At 44.6% G+C, this 17,480-nt stretch overlaps 1 long non-coding RNA gene across 1 annotated transcript in view; it reads right to left on the bottom strand.

The window, feature by feature from the left end:
* The window catches only part of LOC128914344 (uncharacterized), a 125,892-nt gene extending 108,689 nt beyond the window's left edge, over positions 1-17,203 (bottom strand). The window contains exon 1 of the long non-coding RNA XR_008468245.1: positions 16,959-17,203. This is a non-coding gene — a long non-coding RNA (uncharacterized LOC128914344). The remainder of the gene's footprint in view (positions 1-16,958) is intronic.
* Positions 17,204-17,480: the final 277 nt, after the last annotated feature.

Raw genomic sequence — 17,480 nt, 5'->3', positions numbered from 1 at the left:
CCGTACTTATTTGCTAATATGCTCCCTCATATAGCTAGGAATTGTTGTTCTGGTCGTATTCCTACAAACTCGGATTTTCCCAAAAATTATTTATACAGGTTGTGTTGCGAAGGGGTGCTGCAGTTGTTCTTTCAGAATGACCCCTTACCTCCTAACCCGCTGACTGATCAAAACCACTTCCCCTTTACCCTCTTCCTAAAAACCGCCCGGTCAGAGAGAAACGCCGCTGTTGGCACACGCCGTTAGTGCTGCGGCTGCCGCTGCACAGTGCGACTGGGGGCTCGCGACCTGCTTTCATCGTGGCACACCGGTTGTTGACTTTTGCACATTCTACTTTTTAAATTTTTTTTTTAAACCAAGAACCACATCATCTCTTAACAGAAGATGGTGATGTGACCCAGGCTGCAGTTTGTTGCTGCTGGCCGGCGCCCCTGCCTGCAGCAGCAGACCTCGCGCTCGCAGCAGCCTCTTACGCTCTTCCCAGAAGCCTGAACCCCAACGTCCCCCCAGAGAAACCCCCACTGCTGCTTCCCTGAATCCACAGAGCTGCACACCAAACCCGAGGGCATTGACTTCAGTGGTCAGGGCAGAGCAATGAGACTAACCCCAAACCTATTTTCAATTAGGACATTATACAATAACAACAGAAATGAGGGATATCAGATGAAGTGTAAGTACAGATATCTGACATCTCCACTTAGCGCCTGGTTTGATCTGACCTTTTATGAGGTCAGGATTTATATTTGACGGAATCAGTGACCTTTAATAGAAAAATCTGAGCATTCCTAGAGAAATCAAGAAGATAGACTCCAATAGCAATAATCTAAACTTAAATCTGATTTCCAGAGCAACACAGCATTTATGTTGTTCAATACCACTGCTCTTTGCAAGATGACAACAGCTTTTTACCTGCTTTGCATCCTACACCTAACCTGCCAACTGCACGTTTGGAATACAGGCATTTATTCCTTTCCTGCCGCCCAGGGCGGGCTGCAAAGCCCACCCAAATTCCTGCTGAGTTCCTGCCTGGCTGGCTGGGGCCCTCCGCAGCAGCCACAGGAACGGGACCGCCAGGCTACACAAGAGAAGTTTGTCACCTGTGAAGCACCTTGAGGTCAGATCAAGAAATAACCAAAGTCAGGGTTAACGGTCCGCAGCTTGGTAAATCACTGACAGATTTCAGAAGCCTTCAAAACTACTGATTTCTTTTAGTCAAGCCTGCCTGTAACTTTAAGTTCTTTTTAGCAAAAGAAGCTTTCCTGCTCTGGTTTTTCTTTGCCTTATTTCCATCGTAGTGCACATTTACCAGAAGATAACATGCAGGCACGAGGACAAGTGATGCAAGCTGGGAGAAAGCCACCTGGTATGAGGACAGTTACTGCCAGTAAATACCAGTTTAGTGAGCTTTGAATAGAGAACTATACGCAATACCCAGGAAGTTTGGCTTTATATGACAAATTGCACCACAGCAGCGTATTTTCAACTACATCGCAACACGGTCCTTCACCGTCTATCAACAACAGTCAAGAGAATGGTAACACTGGGGATTGTGTTCAGCTCTCCCACCCTGGCTCTGTTTGGAGGTACAGCAGAACACCTTCGAAACCTCTCATCCATTCTCAGCTTAAGGCTATTTTCCTACAATGCTGGTTTTATGGCGGCACTAAAGTCTCCGAGTACTAGCAGCTTCCACTACTGTTGAAGTTTTAGTATCAAGTGAAAAAATGCTGATACACGAAATTACTGTAGGTTTAGCACCTGCTAAGTTGGCACTGCTGTATCTGAAGCAGTTCTGAGTCTACAGGCTGGGGAAATCGAGAGCAGTGATAGGACAGCTTTGATTGATTTACGCACTAGGCTGATTTCAGCAGTGATAAACTAATCACAGTTTCCCCTCCTCCCTACCCGAGAACGGGGTAGTTTTCTAAAATGAATTTCAGACTTCAGTACTACGACTTGGCTGCGAGTACGGGGCAACTGCAGAGCAATTGTACTGGTTCTTTCCAACGGACAAGGATCGTTTCTTACGGCCCTTTCCTAAATCTAACATTAGGAAGTCATTCACATAAGTATTTCATTTCATTTACACGGTCTTTCACTTATATAGCTAAAATTATTAATTGCTGTGACTAAAATAACTAATTATTAATTACATAATCAGACACTTCAAAAAGTATTTTTATTAATACTCTGAGGAAAAGGCTGTAGCATTAATAAGGGAAAGTAAGAACACTCTGCTTTCTTCAGTTGAGCAGTTGTTGCTGCCACCAGAATCTTAGGGAACTGTTTCTATCACAAGGATCAAAGAAGAGATATTTCAACGAGCTATATAGAACTGGTTACTTTTACAGATTTAAGGATTACATACAAAAACTCTGTTAACTCCAGTTATGGGAACATGTGGAAAACAGTGTTGGTTTTCAAAAGTGTCCCTCTAGAACAAGAATTCAAAATATCTGTTATCCCTAAACTCGAAAAAATTCCAATAGCTTTACTTCATGAAGGACAGATTGCCAATTAAACTAGAATAAAATCCAAGGAAATAAAAAAATAATACGATACCCAGAATGAAGTCACATTGAGCTGATTAAGGTCAGCATAATAAAGCATTGAATTTTTTTTTTTTTTTTTTTTTTAAAAACACACCTAGATTTCCTTTAAATGAGGTTAGCAACAGCACAGACAAAGGCCCAGGAAGGATCCTTAGCTAAAGGGCCCCAAGAAGACAAAAAGTGCTTTAAGAACGCGCACGCAGAGGTGCACCCTACGTTAGAGGAAGAGCGCTCCAGGGGTCCCCAGGGGGGTCCGGGCTGGGGCTGAGCGGGAACCCCCGGGCAGGGGAGCAGACACCCGCCCAGGGGCACCTTGCCTGGGGGACACTGCGGTCTGGGACGCAGACGAAAGTTGGCTCCGCCAGGTATTACAGGAAATCTTTAGAATTCTGCTCAACCCTGTCCCTCAACTCCCACCCAAAAATTCTTAGATAATTTTTCAGTGAATTCCTTAGCATGGGACCTTGGGAGCAGAGACGCATGAGGAGGCTTAGGAGGGTAAGAAAGCAGGACCCTTGCTTTTCTTTTTTTTAATAATAAACTTTCAGTTCCTTTGAACCATTTTATTACTTATGTTAAAATCCTTGGAAGAAGATACTCAAGTAGTTTGTTCATAGAATTAAGCAGAATTAAAAAAAAAAAATTTAAACAATCAGAGCGGAGTGCATGAAGAGCTCACAAGCATCTACCCAAAACTCAAACAGTGCCTGCTCTAGCCATGTTTGACAGAGGGCTCTTGGAAGGGTTTTAATCCGCCTGGAGCCGTAAGTGTGATGAGGTGTTTGTCACCGACATCTTCCAGGACAGACCCCTCAGTGGGGACGGTGCAGACCCCGTTAGAGCCAGGCGGCGCAGGGCAGCCAGGACACCCGGCCCATGGGCACAGAGCACTCGCCTCCCTAAAAAAAAAATCACAGCGTTTCCCTGGCAGTGTAAAAATATTATCCCCACTTTAATGATCAGAAATAGAAGCCATACTGTGCGGAAAGCCTACAGCCAGGCAAAAACCAGAGAGGGCATGAAGGAACTGCGCGCATCTCTGCCAAGCAATAAGACAGCACCGTCAACAAAGCAGCGTCTTCCCTCAGCCCCAGGCTCCAGCCCCGCAGTGCCGGAGCCGTTACTGTAACCACCACCACAAGGATTTACACAGCCGGACCCCGCTGCCGTTCTCTTGCCGTCACAAAGGCTCTAAAACTTCCTCCTGCTCTCCACTGACTTGGGCATTTATCCCCGACAAAGAGACACAGATCAAATCCTGTGAAACCCCGAGGAGCAGGGACACCAGGCACCATACCCCTATCACTCTTTATAAGCGGCAGAACTGCCAAATTATTCTCCTACCTAGGAGTGTTCCAGTACTGCACTGGGATTAGCACAAGGCTGAGATGCATCTGCATTCCAGCATTTTTGGATTCCTGTTTTTTAAATCAAAACTGTACAGAAATCTTTTTCTAGCTTTATTAAATAAAATGTACATGCAGGGGAAATAAAAGTACAGATGCATCATTTGAATACACAAATACAGTTTTCAGAGTGCTGTGAATCAGGTTTCTTCTGCTGTTATAATTTACAATTACTTATCACATTAGCTCCTAATTGTCTTTTCAGAGTGCACTCAATTACAAAATTAGAATCCTTATCTTCCTGTAACAGCCACCTTCTAGACAGATCCCCATAAAATGTGCAAATTGACTAGAAGAATATTTTTCCTTATACTGATCCCGTTCATCAAAAGGTTGTCCTAAATCAAAGCTTAAGCATGCTTTTGTTTTTCTGGTGAGGACAGCAAACCAGCTGCTTTCTGGAACTGGCTTATTAGCCATTTGCTTATACAGAGACCAGGTGGTGTCATGGATTAATTCTTTTTCCTATTTCACAAAATCATGATTTTTTAAATTATTTTTTTTTTCAACCTTTGGCGGCAAGGCATTCTTGCACAGGAATACAAGCAGGATGCGAGCGCCTGCTCTGACCAGGCTGAAACAATTAGCACAATCAGTTCCTCCTTTGACCAAAACATCAATGCCTGCTCCTACAGCTCAAATGCCGTTAACTGTTGCTGAGCAGGAGGGTAAAACAAAAACACACCAAAACCCTCCACGCTTCTGTATGAGGCTGCGTCTTCCCCCGGCTCATGGGAGAGAGGGGAACACAACGCCCGCAGCTGAGGGCCAGGGCTGAACGCTTCCTGGCTGTAAACGTGTCACAAATACACGATATGTATTTTGATCCAGAAAATAAAATCTGAGCACCTTTCAAGTCTGCCAGGATCAAATCTATGTTTCATCCGAAGCAGGCAATCTTCGACATCCTACAAATTCAAGTGGTAATAGCCTGTGAAAAAGGACAGTTAAATATTAATGCCCGTACAAATGACAGGCCCCGTCCGTTTGTAGTGCCATTGATTGCCCTCCAGAACGTGCCGTTTGCGGTCCCTGCTCAGCACAGGCCTAACGGGGCTCGCCAGCCAGCGCACAGGAGCTGTAACACGTCCGCGTTTCTAGTGCAGTGCACGGACACGGAGGGAGCGCTCAGACGGAGGAGCCCAATGAGCTGAACTAACGCTGTCGGAAGCTGCAGCTCCGCACGTCAGAGCTAACGAAGTTCTCCTTGCTTGGGCTCCGCTTCTCTCCTGGCCACAAACCAAAAGGACAGGTCCTTGTCCTCCAAGATGGTTGTGAGGCCGAATACATCCTGCACTAGCTCGATTAACGGTGTTTAATTGAGGAACTGAGGCTGCAGTCACCTCTGCACCGAGACCCCCGTGGCCCCATCCCAGTGCAGAGCAGAAGGGACCATTCCTCCTGGGCCGGGAGCTCTGGGCTGCGCACACCAAGGGGAACGGCACCGGAAGGAGCCTGCGCTCAAAGCTCCCCAGTTGACATCACAGAGCAAAAAGCGTGTTGTGTCTGGATTTCATCTCCAAGTAGCACCAATTTCTCAACATCTGGTTTTGGTTGCCTACCTCTGGAGCTTCCCATGGACAGACTGTATTTTGGGAAAGATTAGGATGAAGACAGCCAGGTTATTTACAAGCCAGCTGAACGTCACTGGGAGTCTCTTACAGGACCTCGTGAGCAGTGGCCTTCACAGAGAAGGCCTGATGAAGAGGGGCTGTCCGGCTGGTACACATCAATGAGTGCGTGACTCCGGCATCGGGGGTTGCGAGAAAGGCGTGAGAAAGAGGAACGGAGCTGACACCAGAATGGCAAGCCCAAGTGACAAGAAGTACATCGGAAAGCAGGAAAAATTCTACAGTTCCACGAGCGACAAACTTCCAGCAGCTTTCAGACGCAAAGAGAGCTCCCTAGGAAAGCCCGGAGTTGTGTGTGGGTAACCCTTCCTAACGGAGACATTCAGTTCACTTTCCAGCCTTTACTTTCCTGACATTTCTGTAATTTTCATAATTTCAAGGTAGCTGCATAATTTTGCATACATTTAAAGTAAGTGGCTAATCATTATTAATTCCACTGGTATCCTCCGTGCTAACAGTAACCATTATTAACCTATTTGACAATATTGTGGATTCCTTTGACATTAATGTGATTGTAATATGTAGATCCATAGGAATTCAATTGTAAATTGCCATTATTCAATGTACTTAGCTTCAATGCATAATTCTGCAATTTGTGCAGAAGGAAATTACATGCTGACTCACGAGACATAACTTTTCAGGGCTTCATAAGACCAAATGTGAGCAATTTGTACCTATCATTACATTAAAATGTAAGTGAAATATATAATGCAGCCACAACACATTAAAGGAAACACACCACTTGCATCCTTAGCCATGTTGCTTAAAGGAAAATGTTTCACATTAAACTAGCTATTTGCATCAACTACTCGCATAACATAGATTTACTTAAAGCTAGCACTATGCCAGCAGGAGTAAAGGCCTTAATCTACAGTATACTAAAGAGGAAGTTTTGACGATTTGTGTTTTTTAAACATATTATTTTTTAATCTTACATAAAACCCTCCAGGGTCAGTTGGCCTCAGGGTACCAGGGACGACACCCTGGCAAGATCCTGCCCTTTTCACAGGCACCACATCTTTCTGAGAGCCCAAGGGACCCCGCAGGGCTGGGGCCAGGTCCCAGAAGCAGGAGAACAATCTGAACTCACCCCCAGCCTGAAGCAGAGCAAGAACCTGGGTCTCGGGCCTATGCCCTACTCACCTAAGGACGGATCCAATTATTTCTAGGGGCTTTGTGTGAAGCTACTGGAAGAAGTTAGACAATACATGGCATTGAAACGTCAATCGTGTCCAACCAAGATTTCACCCTCTGCTCTCTGAAGCATCGCTGACTTCAAACAGAGCTCTGAGAAACAATCAGAATTTTACCTGCGCACTTTAAAAGGACTGAGCTTTCAGGGTTATTCACCTGGGTGAGTTCATTGGTGTTTAAATTTAACAGAATTGCTCACATATACATTGGAGATTTGCTGTTTTGTAGTCAGTAAAAACCTTTGTATCAAGGAAGTTCAGATAAGAATTCAAGAAAAGAAAAATTTTTGCTCTGAACTGTGTAGCAGTATAAAACTTGGTCTGAAAATTTCATGAGACAAGGCTTTTATGATCTGCTCACTTCAGCCAGAAGTATTGCACGAACGATTTGTGATTATGAGGACCAGAGCTGTGAACCGAGTATTCTGCTCTTTTGGGCACTAGGTTCATTTGAAATTCTAGAAATAGAGGAAATGTGAAGGAAGAGATTCTTGAATTTATAGCCTGAGGATTTTTAGGGCCAACTCATGAACCAGTTCCAGATGGAAGTTAAATTTGCATCTGTCAATACCAAGTTTCAGAGAACAGAGTTGGGTTTATAAGTCAAATACTTTCATCTTTGAGCCTACAAGGACTGAAGACTGGTCAGGTTCTTAACAGAAAAACACCGTGTATCCTTAGCTACTAATGGCCCTTTAGTAATCTCTTCCTCTTCCTAGCCTTCGTTCAGTCTCTCATGGTGGTTTCTCAAGCTCTCAGCAATAATATTCCTGAATCAGATGAGGCATGTGAACAAGTGGCGCTTCTCTGAGACTACAGGCAACAGACCCTTACTGTCAAGGTGGCTTTAGCACCTTCCCTTGTGAGGGGAAGAGAGCGTGCTAGCCTCACCAGAAATAAGCTAAGGATTTCTGACCCCCATAACACGAGAAAGAACAAAACAAGAAGGTCAATTAGATATTCTAGAAAGAAATCTATCAATTTCTATGAGCACGGGACTACATTCATACTATTTGAGAGCCCAAATAGTAGCAGGCGAAAAGCAAAGACGTGATCGACATGTCCTTCCATACACCTACAAACATTTCACCAACTAATAAAACTAGCCCTTTGCTCCTTCATTTGAAATACCTTCTGTTCTTTTTCTGAAGAAAAGTGAGAACCCAAGAATACATCCTCCCGAGAATAACAAAAGGATTGAAGAAAATCTCTCCTGAATTTGAAGAGGTGCAGGACAACCGCATCCCACACCAAAAGTTATCAGATATGGGGTAAAGCATTATTTTCCTTCCAAAAAAAAGCCACTTCTGACACATTTCCCATCCGGAAAAATAGACCAAATTCACTCAAAATTGCTGAAATACTAGAGTTGTTTTCTCGCCTAAATCATCTTTTCACTCTGATATGTTAGTGCAAAAATAAAAAAAAAAATAATCATTTTTAAAAGGAACAAAGACATAAAAAAATCCCAACAAATTGAAATACTTTTAAAACCCCTCCATCTGGCACGACCAGAAAGCTTTCACCCGCGCTCCAGTTAGTTCAGTTTGTGATTTCAGTTTCTCAAGCTCTCAGTGAGAGAAAACACTCAACTTTCAGCATCGCCCCATCGCAATGGATCTGAAGCCTCCCTGACAGGGGGCCGAAAGGTTTAGAGAGGAGCTCCTCAAACCACTCTTGAGGTCCACAAGCGTTGGGACAGTCCCAGCTACAACATTACATCCTCCAGCAAAGGCTGGGGAAACCCAAGAATGAGGGGCCCAGCCCGGCATGGCTGTGACCACCCTGAGGCCAGTCCTGCAGTGCTGGAGTAACATCCCGAGTCCCGCTCCTTCCATCCTGCCGGCATCGTGTGTGCTTGGATCGATACCCGAGTCCTCCAGGTGCCAGAAATCCACGTTCTACCTTCCTCTCTCTGCATCCAGCCCAGCGATTAAGAGAGCAGGGGCTAAGGGATCTCGTTACACACAAATAGGATAAAATTATGTTCAGTAACATTCCTAAATTAATCCGGTGTTTCAGGGTAGCGTTACTTGTGCTGCAGCAGATATTCAGCCCCCTCACACCTATCAATACAATTGCAGTGAGTGTTAAAACGTACTTTGCCTTTTCTGCAGCAATATTCTGCTTTGCTCTGCTCTTTTCTTTTAATGACTGCAGGGACCTCAGGTGTTCTTCAACCTTTATAGTCAACAAAGCACCGAGTCCACAATTGGCTCAAAGCCTTTCTGTTCTGCCTGCAGCTACAGCTGTCCAAGTGAGATTTTTGTCATTTTGGACTCAAGTTTTTTTGAATTATTGATGGAAGAGACAGTCATAAAATATTTAGTAGATTTAGCTACCTCCAGACTCTGGGAAGTTTTAATCCTTCCTCCTCCATTTATAGCACACAGACGCACATGCACGAGCAGCTTAATATTTCTTTAGCTTCGAACTGTGTCTATTAGGTGGCTACAGCGAGAGGAGAGAGCTGTACGGCACCGCTTCTCAGGGGAAAGATGTGCTGAAGTGTGCTACCTACGGAACAAAACATTCGACATGTCTAAGAAAGAAGACATGGGGTGAGAAATTCCTCAGAGAGAGCGGGGAGGACGATGCGTGGGCTCCTGTATTTCTGCTGCGCCCTTTTTGGTATCACCCTCGTGGCTGCAGGGCTGAGAGCAGCATCACCCCCACGCGTTAACGAACAGCCCAGCGAGTTCTCTGCGAGTATGTCAGAAAACTGGAAACAGAATGAGGCCAAGCTGTAGATTATTCAATGCATGCACATTTTGCCAAAGGGAATAATCTTCCCAAAGAACTAGCAGCTCCTTCGGGAGGCTTTTAGCACAGACTTCCCCCCACTCCGGCAGCCAGTGCAGAAGCGGAGCCAGGACGGCCATTTCAGCCCCTTCCTGCGGGCGTTAAGGGTAAGCCCTGCATCGCGTGCTCATGCCAAGAGTCTTACAAATGGGATCAGCCCATGTTAAATACTCATCACTCTGTAAACCTGAGAAAACGTTAACTTCCATGAGAAGCCGAGGAGTGTTTATTTTCTCTTCCCTATTAGATTGCCCCTTCAACTTTCAGAACTTTGATTCACTGTTTATCTTTCTAGCTTGGCAAAAGCCTTCCTTTCCAGTCGCCTGGGAGAAATGCATGTCACAAATTATCCTTAGTTTTTTGGGTTTTTTTTAATCTTTACCCATTCGTATTATAAGTATTCTTGAAAAGAAAAAGAAGAAAATAAAATGCCAGTACTCCAAGGCTGATAGATTTTTCGGAGTGATCCTGCAGGGCTTGGCAGCACAGACCGTAGCTATCGGGCCCAATGAACACATGGTTCAGCCCAGGACCACTGTACTCAAATCTCCCCCCACTGTTAGGCCCGTCCCGTTTTTAAAAGGGCTGGATTTGATATCTGAAATGGGCCAGCGAGCTATTGTCAGAGATGAGAACCCTTCCCTACTACCGCAAATCCATGAACTCCCTTTCTACAGCAGCAACAGTGGCCAGAGACCTTATCTCCTCCCAGATGTCTTCTGAAGGAGACTCTACTGGGAGGGTGTTTGAGCATTAAAAAGCAAAGGAAAGGAACAAGCGAAAAAACATCAAGGGCCTGCTCCTAGAAGGCAGGACCTGCTTTTGAACAAGAGGGAGACAGAAATAATCATCTGCACCAGATTCATAACAAAAGGACAGTCAGGTGTCGCTCACCTCTGGCAATGCCTATCTAGCTAGAGTAGAGGAAACAGAAGGGCTGAATATGATGACCCAAAAACAAAGTGTGGAAAAAGTTAAAGGAGAAATCAAATTAATTAGTTTTACAGCTCTGCCAGGCTGAATTCAGCTGTGACTGTATACTTTTGCAAATGAAAGATAATGTAAAGGAAAAGGAAAGAAAGAGGGCTAATATAATTCACGCATTCACATGAACTAAATTGCTTTAGTGGCTCCTCGCTTCACTGCAACCAGCTGGACGTGTGTCCTTGCTGAAGTAAGCAGAGTCCAGCTGAACTCAGACTGCTCTCCCTACGGTTCAAACATGCATAATACATGTGCCTCTGACAGCCTCTCCCAGTCACAGAGTCCTGTGTCCTCATTTATTAGGACACTGAGGTTTGAGCTGGGACTGGGAGTCAAAAGCCACAGGGTCTATGGCTAATTACCCTGTTAAAACAGGCCCGAGAGCCCAAAGGAAGATTAACTTCTCTGCTTGAAATGAAGATCTGCTTGTAATTATCTTCAGTGTTGTTTCCTACTTCACTTGTTCATCTCCCAGTATATTTTCAATTACATCCAAGAACTACAATAAAACAGCATTTTATTGCTAAGCCAAGCACTCCAAAACTCAGAACTGCCAGAATTAGAACTGCCCATGCAACTTCAATTTGGCCCCACTCTATATATGCATGGTTTTAATTACATGATCATACAACATTTCATCCACAGGACCCTTGATTAATTTTCATTCTGAACACACTTCTGGGAACTTCAGGGCTATTAAAAAAAAAAAAAAAATCTTAGTTTTTAAATACCAGCTCATCCACGGTTCTGGAAAACAACAAAAACATTTCAAGATACCACTTAACCTCATGTTTCTATAGGTTTGGGGAAAGAAGTGCAACAGTTGTGACTGACACAAGGTGGTCACCCACCAACACGAAGGAGTGGTCAGAACAGATAATTCATACTGTTCTGCCACATACCTATGGACTACACAGCATCGCTTGATGAAGAACCATCACGTGACAACTTCTGAAGCCTGTTCTTCATCCCACACGATAGGAAAGGGTTGCCCTGGATCCACCCACCCTCCAAGTTAGAGAACACCATCATTTCCCAATGCTATTACTAGAATTCCTTCAGCTCCGTATCCATGGCTAAGAACGCCATCCTCGCATATGGTAAGAACCAGCTCTTAGCAGAACCTGCACATTCCTCAAAGACAGAACCGGAACCTGAAGTGGTTTTGCAGACTACCTCAAAGAGGTACGGAAGTGGGTCAGTCTACGATATTATGCCAAAAAGCCCTTTAAGCAGCTAGACTAACACTTCTGGGATGCAAACACCACGCTGTGGTTTCTAACAATGCATCCATGTCATCTACTGCAGGGACAAGGGAGCTCCCTCCGCGTAGTGGGCTCAGCCATGCCCAAAGCTGTACTCAACTGCACGCTGTCCCCCTAAGGGACATTAGCTCTGGCCACTCACCACACTAAATCCTGACCTCTCCTCAACTCAGAGAACGGCCAGAGCTAGCCACCATGGCTGGACCAGGAAGACACACTCGAAACTTCACGCTAGGCCAGCTAGCTTTTGAGCACACCACCATAAAGTGGCAATTTAAGAGTGAAATCCTCACTTCCTCAAAGCCAATAAGCATGAATGCTTCAGATCCTCCTTGGCAGTTATTCTAGATTTCTAAATACAGGCAGTGCAAGACGATAGTGGTGGGGCTGCGTTCAGGAAGAGCGGATGGAGGAAGAAGCTATGGAATTCAACGTAACCCCAACAGCTGATTTATCAGCACAGGCTTTTAATAGATACCTATAGGTAACAAAGCTTGGTTTTTATAACTCACGTCTTACACAAGAGGGCCTGACATTCTGGATGCATGGAAGAGTCACAAACTGGTAGGTTAAACTCTTTATTACTTCCCCACCCTGCTCAAGGGGAAAAGCACCAGGTTTTCCCTCAGAGCGCAGCAGGCATTTTAGCATTATGTTACCCACAGACAAGTGACAACACACTGTACTGTACACAGTCCTCAGGAGCCGGCAGGTTACGCTCATTCTGACATCAATCGAATGCATGGAAAAAAAGTTATTTTTCAAGTTCAGCTTTATAATAAGAGCACGCTGCGGTACAGCACTGGCTCTCCAGCAAGACAGGGCGCACAAGCCACGCTGCTCACTCCTCTGGGCTGAGGAGGGCAGGAGCACAAGTATGACTCAAAATCCCATCCGACTTCTCCTCCCCGCTGCGCTCCTGGCTGGTAACACCAGGCTAAGCGAGACGGTGCTGGGAGGAGGGCTCAGTGCAGGGCGCGGTACACCCTGTGCGACAAGAGCTGGCGAGCTGGGCAGGCTGCTCCCTTGCCATGGCCTCCTCCCTTCCCATCCCTTTCTCTCACCATGCAACTTGCATTCAAGCTTTGGTGGCGTTGGCCTCAGAGGAGAAGTTTGGCTCCTTTAGGGGATTACAAAGGCAATGGAGAGCAAGGAGCGTGGGGGAAGGGTCGCGGTGGTACCCAAAGCAGTGACCTTACTAGGGCACAAAGTCAGCAAAGCACTGGGGATGTGGGGGGACCTCCCACCAGAGCAACAGGGCTTTGAGGCAGAGGGGTTCGTGGACACCTTTGCTGAATCTTTGAATGTGAAAGGACTGGAAGTGTTAGAAGAAAGGAGGAAGCACTGGCAAGGCCGCAAACTGCAAAACCCTCTATTGCCTCGCGCTGCACTGACAAAAAAAGCCACTTGCGTTATTCCTATTAAGTAATACATTTTTAAACCCTAACCATTCAACGTTTCTTCTCCTTTTCAAGCCAGCACATGTATTCATGGTAGCAGCAAACCCATCTGAACCAAACTGCATATACATCATCTTTTGTTTTCCATGGGGATGTGGCATGAACACTTGGACAGCTTGTATAAACGACAATAAAACCCTTCAATGCAAGTCTCTCATCCAAAGGTAATCAAAATGCCAGCTGGATCATTTACCACTGGCCACAAGAATTTTCTCGTTCATCTGCAAAGGAGTCCACGCTGTTCTCCCTTCTGAAATAACTCAGGCAGATATTTATAACCTGTGGTATACTGTCTACGTGCCCAGGAGCTTCTCCGTTTGTTTTACTAGCATTGTTAAATATAGTTTTCTCTGTTCCTAAAACATCTAAAATAGACTCTCAGAACTGTAAGTAGAGAGAGTAGAACCTTGTCTTCTTTTCAGGCCACAAACCACTTGTTTGCACTTTATGCAGAAGAACAGAAGAGGTGTACAATAACAACAGTGAAATTATCCGGGAATTGCAACAAGGAACATCATGAGCAACTATTGCTAATGATATAGGAATAGAAAGTTTTCCTAAGATAATATTTAGATTTCTCTTATAACAAAACCTACCATAAAACTGTATTTTTTAAGTACGTAATTTCAAAAAGAAGTACTCAAATAGTCAAAGAGGCACATTGAAAGGGTTGCAATTACGCAGATACACAAGCCACAAGAGTTCTATACTTAAGCTACACTCAGATGACTCTAGATTCTGTGTTCTAGTTTAGGCATATTACAAAATAAATTTCATCCCACAACGCTCAAATAAGAGCTCCAAAATTCAGGAGAAAGTAGAAGAAAGGGCAAAACTGAGATTTCCATTTGGATTCAATTCTAATTATACTCTTCTGGGCAGTTTCCTCCCTATTATTTTTAATTAGCTCCTCTGACACCATAAATCACACACAATAGCGAGGGTTGTTTGGGGCTGGGTTTTTTTTAATTCTAAAAGGTCCTCATTAAAAAACCCACCAAGTATGATGAACACACTCTACTGACAATAACTAAATATCCCCAGGGCTACGAACATTCTTCAATTTTAGAAGAACACAGGCAGAGCAATGGAGACTGAAAAGAAAAAAAAAAATAAAATAAAGAAATTCCCAACTTACAGAAGGAAGACAGCAGATTTCTAGGAACTTGCATCTGCTCACCTGTTCCACACCACGGGGCCATATTCCAACCGTGCAAACAAGGGACTCGAATGGAAACTCAACAACCACAGCTCTCCGAAAGGAAGCTCCTCCGTTCAAGGCAGCCCTTTGCAGTCATCGCTGTGATGTTATGTTTAGAATTACCATAGTAAATCTATTGCTGTAGACAATGTATGTTAGATAATTCCTCGCTAATTAGATTCTGCCATCTCTCTGCAGAAGCCATACATCCTATAACGTACGGCTCAATGACATGCTACGCTGTTAAAGTGTTAGAAATAGCCATTCTGTTACCGGAGCACCCCACTGGTCCCATGACGCCGTGCGAGCGCAGGGCTGGGGGGCTGCAGACACCACATCAAGAGTTTACTTGTACTGCACGCAACATTTCTAAAGCGAGTCTTCTTTAACAGAGAAAGTACTACCTAAAGATAGTACTCGATAGGTTCAACCAACCAGCAAAGGCCTTTGCCTTAAGAACAAGGGGCTGGAGGTGCAGCAGCAGCATTAGCACGGCGTGTACTACTGACCTATTGATTCCAGCCCCCGTCCCATTCACACCAGTGAGCAGCTCGCCCTGCAGTGTTGCTCGGACGCGGCTCAGAGAGATCACTTCAATACTTCGTATTGCACAACAGGCTTTCCTTTATTTGATTATTTAGTAAGACATGATTGAAAACGTCACAAGACAAGAAAGAATATTTTTCAGGCTGGTCAAGCAGATGCTGATGGGTAATTAAAAGTCCAGCTGCATTTAAAACAGCAGCTGATTGGGGAAGGATGGAAAAGGAGGATATACTTTGCAGTATAAGTATTATAAATCCTGAACCTGAAAAGGTAAAGGCAAGATGCAAGAAAAAAAATCAGAATAACATTCTGTAATTATAAAACTATAACCTGTTATATCAGAGTGAACATCTTTGCTGTATTACTCTTACCAAAACATTGCTTAATTAATTCCACTGCTACAAGATGAATAATGTCCAGTTGCACTCCCTTCACACTGAGCATACAGCAACTTGAGAAATCAGGTGAAGCTCTTTGATTGAATCAATACAAAGGTTAATGCCTTCCTGAGGGAGTTTTGATCATGTTACCCATAGGATAAATGGTTCTGAACTGGCACATGGCTTTCCCACATTAGTTTACTGGCTGACTTAAAGCAGATGAATAAAATGAATAGGTAAAAAAAAGCTAGGGGGAACACTTCAGGTGAAACTATGCAGTATTTTATTTCTAACCAAGCAGTTGGACAAGGGCTATTTCTATCCTTCCTCCCCCACCCACCAGCAAAACCAGAGCTTTGTCCTGCGTTTTGAGTCATGCCGCTTATCCTCTGTGGCTTCCAGAGAGTAAAGGTTTTGGGCACTAGAACAGGAGAAAGATTAGTATTTCTATAATTTGACAGTTAAGGAGAGCTTAGCAAAAGAAAAAGTCCACAGCATTAACGTAAAAACTTCCCTGGAGGGAAGAATTAAGAGGGAATATGCTCTGCTCCTCCAAAGACAGCAAGATTCTTAACCACAGCCCGATGTCTTTGCTAACTTGAGATGAAGACAGGATCAGTATTACAGCCAGCACCAGACGCAGAGTTCTGAGCCTCTAATCAAAGAGCTACAACAAACTTGTTTCCACTGTCTGAGTCACTGGAACCCTCTGTATTTGAGGCCCTCATTATTTTCATGCACTGCAACACTGGCAAAGCTGGCAGACCAAGTCGCTTGCCGTTTTGTTCCTAGAATTAAGTCATCAAATTTACATCACAAAGAATAAATGTGGTTTAATCAGTTTAATTTGTTCCCTCACTCTCTTAAGCAGCAGACACCATGAGAGGCACCCGCTGCAGTTCCTTCGATTGTTTGTGAAGATTGGAAAGGGGAAAAACATAAATCCACTAATTAACAGAGAAACAGCAATATGCGGAATCTGGCCTCCACTGCAACCAACGGGACTTTTGCCAGCCAAGTTCACCCACCGAGTTTAACAATAGTTGCTGGAAAAAATGTGAATAGCTCCTTTAGGAGCTTGGAGTGAGAAACAAAATCACTGGGCAGTTGACTGTAGTGGAACAGGATGATAGATCAATGAAAGAGGGATAGTTACCTCGCACACTCAGTTTTGCAACAATAACACTGCCACGGGTGCAAAGGTACAGTAAAGATTAGTTTACCTGCATAGTCTTACCGTTTTGGAAAACGTTTGGCAGGAAATCACAGAGTTTAACCATGGGAGAAAAGCCCTTAGATAAACATTTAATCTCATGCTTTTTAGCTTTATATAAAGGGCAGAAGACAAAGAACAGCTACCGATCAAGCCAGGGGTCATCCTCAAGGAAGGCCCCATTCACAGGCAGTTCCAAGGCGTGAGCAAACTCCTCCTTCTCAAACGTTCAACCTCAGTCCCTAACTGTGCCACACCACCAGCCCCCCTCCCCTCCGCTCCGCAGGCTGGGGGAGTATCACATCAGCAGTCGCAACTCACTCACCTTTAGCAGAGCAACCAGTCCCAGCATCCACACGACTCTGCTTCCCTTGATCCAAAAAGACGCAGAAGAGCTTTGCAGGAAGACACACTTCTTACTTCCTTCCCAAGCAAGCCGCCTCCTCTTTTACCCTCACCTCTTGTAAAACAGACGCTTGTAATCCATTCTGCTGGCTTCACTACAGCACGCATGAGCACGATCTCAAGGTTACTCCATTTCTCTTTTCTGCCTCACAGCTGGCAGCGATGGGTAGTTCATCCCTACTACGATAAAGCAGATTTCCACATTAGAAAAGGATTTTCCAGTTGGACTAGGTACTGACATCTTGTCTCAGCCCAATACCTCTTGCCAGATTCACCTACAGCGACAAAAACACCCTCTCTGCAACTCAGGTGCATTCTCCACCCTCATCAGAGCTTTTTATAGGTGACTGCAAACACCTGGGCAGCTCGTCCTGGTCCTCAGTCCCTCCCTGCACAAGGGGAACAACCCCTGCCTGACCTCTCTTTCTAACTTTTAGCAACG

The sequence above is a fragment of the Rissa tridactyla genome, chromosome 8 (assembly GCF_028500815.1).
Source record: "Rissa tridactyla isolate bRisTri1 chromosome 8, bRisTri1.patW.cur.20221130, whole genome shotgun sequence".
In the NCBI taxonomy this organism is placed as follows: Eukaryota; Metazoa; Chordata; class Aves; order Charadriiformes; family Laridae; genus Rissa; species Rissa tridactyla.
The sequence above is the reverse complement of the archived record's forward strand: the minus strand, read 5'-3'. Positions and strand labels throughout refer to the sequence as shown.